The sequence below is a fragment of the Lepus europaeus genome, chromosome 2 (assembly GCF_033115175.1).
Source record: "Lepus europaeus isolate LE1 chromosome 2, mLepTim1.pri, whole genome shotgun sequence".
Classification (NCBI taxonomy): Eukaryota; Metazoa; Chordata; class Mammalia; order Lagomorpha; family Leporidae; genus Lepus; species Lepus europaeus.
The window spans coordinates 84,793,996-84,797,702 of NC_084828.1; positions in this window are offsets into that span (position 1 = coordinate 84,793,996).

Sequence of the window (3,707 nt, forward strand, 5' to 3'; positions counted from 1 at the left end):
AAGCTGGCGTGCGCAGCCGCAGAGCGTCGGGTTTGCTGGGGAGGAGCGCTTGGCACTCTCCCAAACAGTGCGCGCTGAGCTGCTGCCTTCCATGGGAACTAACACGACAGCAAAGTGGATGAATCACACCGTGGGAAAGTCAGTCTGCACAGCCAGGCCTCTTACAGTACAGACAGTACAGACAGGCCACTGGGGCAGTAGAACACGTGTCATTGAAGCTTCCTTAGGTCGAAAGCAACAACAAGAAGGGCTAGCTTAAGCGAAACCAAAAGCAATTCAGTGGAGGGATACTGGCGCTGAAGGGCTGTGTCCTGTTGGGCAGGTTGTACACTGCACAAGTCAGGCAGCAGGAGAATCACTCACTCCTTCTTCTACGTGACAGGCCCCTCCTAGACCTGGGCAGTGTACTGCCCACACAATCCTATCCAGTATCCTGCTGGAGTATGTCGGAGAAGCATGTGTCTCAAACTATCTGTTCTGAAAGACCAGGCTTTCAGGATAATTGGTACAATTCACCTCTGTCATAGATCAATACTTGGTAGATGAAATATGAATTTCCAGAAAAAGAAAATGTCACTTGATGACTCAGCCAGCTATAAAAGGTATGAAATGCCTCACTTTTTTTTAAGATTTTATTTATTTATTTGATAGGTAGAGTTACAGACAGTAAAAGGGAGAGACAGAGAAAGGTCTTCTATCCACTGGTTCATTCCCCAATTGGCTGCAACAGCTGGAGCTGTGCTGATCTGAAGCCAGGAGCCAGGAGCTTCTTCTGGGTCTCCCACGCAGGTGCAGGGGCCCAAGCACTTGGGCCATCTTCTGTTCTCCCAGGCCACAGCAGAGAGCTGGATCGGAAGTGAAGCAGCCGGGACTCAAACCGGCGCCCATATGGGATGCTGGCACTGCAGGTGGAGGATTAACCTACTCTGCCACATAGCCGTCCCAAAATGCCCCACTTCTGAATTTAGCTCACGGTGGATTAGCAACTTGTAGGTAAGCAACTCTGGTTCATGGACCACGCTCTGCACAGCCCGGCCACGCATCATCCAAGCGACACAGAAGTGGAATGGAATCAGGAGTCCAGGGCAGTCAAATACACGCCCACTCTATTCTTAACCCCCCTCCCCTTGCTGCATGGTGGTCTCTCAGGAGTAGGAAACAGGATGGCTTTGATCTCATGGCCTCAGCCACCGGAGAGACACAGATTGGTGCCCAATCTGAAAGCTCCTAAGAGGGGCCCTAGAGGCCCTGCCCAGGTCTGCCGCTCCTGTGGGGCGGGTCACTTCCGGCCGGGGGCGGGGGATGGGGGGATGCCTGCTCCCTCCGGTCCCCGGACGCTGGGTGCCCTGCCAAGGCCTGTCTCAGCTCTGCAACCCAGTGTTTCTCAAGCTCACTGGAGCACCACAACCTTTCTCCATTTAATACCCCACGGGTTTAGTGTTCCAAAAACACTTGTTGGAAAAGTCACTCGGATTCATGGATGCTCTCCAGAAAGACCAGAGCCAAAGCCTTGCGAAAAGAAAACAAAACAAAGCTTTTTGTTTAACAAATTGGAGACCCCTGGTGTTTACAGAAATTGGCGAATTACTTGCAAAGAGTCACTTGATAGCATCAAAGCTACTAGCCTCCAGGCCCAAGTTGTAATGCTCGCATTTAGGTATCTTATGGGGTGGGGGTGGGGGTCAGATATAAAACCTAGCAGTTAGGAGGCTGCTTAAGATACCCAGGTCCCACATCAGAGGCTGTGGATGGCGAGACTCTCTCCCTCTCTCTCTCTCTCTCTCTCTCTGTCTCCCCCCACCCCCCATGTGGCACATCTCTGCAGCCCACAGCTCCCCTGCCTGAAGCGTTCCTTCCCCTGGGCACTCTCACAGGTTGCCCAGAACCCTTTGCACTGATGTCTGCTACTCCGCTCCTGTCCCTTGGGGTAAGGTGTATCTTTGTGGCATTATGTAGCTTAGCCTCGGCAGTTTGCAAGACCAACTTAATAGCACAGAGACATCTGTTCTTCCCCGTGTGCCCGGGGAACAAAGGGCCCCAGTGGGGTGAGCCATGCACTTGACAGCGGCGTGAACAACGCCTGTTTTCTGGGGAAGTCGGGGGCTGGGCTGCCATGAATAAGCATAATGAAGGCTTCTCTGCGCTAATGAGAGATCAGAATTATCCCAGGTCAAGCAGCTCGGTTACCCATACGACTGAAGGCACAGAGAATTGCACGGGCTTTTGGGAACAGAGGAGGAACATCGGTTGGGAAATGCAGGCGAATCCATAACAAATGGCTGATCGGTGTTGTGTTGTAATGCGTGATCTATGCTGTCTGTGTCTCCAGCCTCTGGAGCGAAAGCCAGTGTCCATATCAAGCAGACACGAGGCATCAGGAGGTGGGACCCTAAATGCTTCCCCAGGCTTGGTGATTTCCTTCCTGAACAACCCGGAGAGGTGGCTCCTGTCTTCGTTCCCGTGGTAACGGGTCACAAACCTGAAGCACAGAAGGACTCAGTATCCGAGGTCTGCGCTTGGTAAGCGGCGGGCTGGGCTTTGGCCGGCCCGAAGTCTGCACTTGGTAAGCGGCGGGCTGGGCTTTGGCCGGCCCCAGGTCTGCACTTGGTAAGCGGCGGGCTGGGCTTTGGCAGAGAGCCTCTCTCTGGAGCCCACCCTCCCACCCACCACGTGCTGCCTCTTCCCTGTGCTTTGCTGAACAGCAACTCATGAGCAGGGATTTCGGGGCTCCCTCTCTTGCTATTTTCTTAAACCACAGGTGGCACAGGAGTCACCATTGTCACCAGCTTGGTCCTCATCACGATCCATTACAACAAGCCATCCGGGGACTGTGGTTCCCTTTTTCAGTCTTTAACAGAGCCCTTCCCTACCAAGTGCGAGAACCCTGACTTCAAGACTGTCGTGAATTTAGCTCACTACCTGTGTTGGGTTCTGTTGTGGCCAACATCCAAGATGGTACCCGGTGATTCCCGTCTCTTGTGTTGTTTGCTTCCACGCTGAATAGGACTCAGCGGCTCCACCAGTGTAACTGCTGTGCTGTTGTGGGAACGAGGGTGCGTGACCTCTGAAGCCAGGCCATCAAAGATGTTCCGGCGTCCGCCTCGACCCTCCCCCGCCCCCTGCCCCATCCCTCACTCCAGACGAAGCCAGCTGCCGTGTTGTAAGGACACCCAGCCCCACAGAGAGGCCCTCCTGATGAGGAATTCAACCTCCCGCCCATACCCTGATTTGCCAGTGAGCATGAGCCCCCGGAAGCTGATCCTCCACCCCTACCCAGTTGACCCCTTGATGGCAGTTTCATAAGTAACCCCAGGCCAAACCCATCTGAGTAAGTCACTCCTGAATTCCCGATCCACAGAAATTGTGAGATAATAATATTGTATTATCATAAGCCAGCTAAAACAGTCCGTGACTTCGTGCAGCAGTTAAAGCCACTGCTTAGGAGGTTCGCATCTCAGATCCAGTGCCCGGGTCTGGGTCCCAGCTCTACTCCTGACACCAGCTTCCTGCTAATGCACCCCCTGGAAGGCAGCAGGGGAGGCCTCAAGTACTTAGATCCCCACCATCCACCTGCGGTTCCCAGATAGGATTCCTAGCTCCTGGTTTCAACCTGGTCTAGCCCTGGCTGTTGTAGGCACTTGGAGAGGGAACCAGAGGATGGACGGTCTCTCCCTGTCTGAATCTCTGTCCCTCAGCCTTTCAAATAG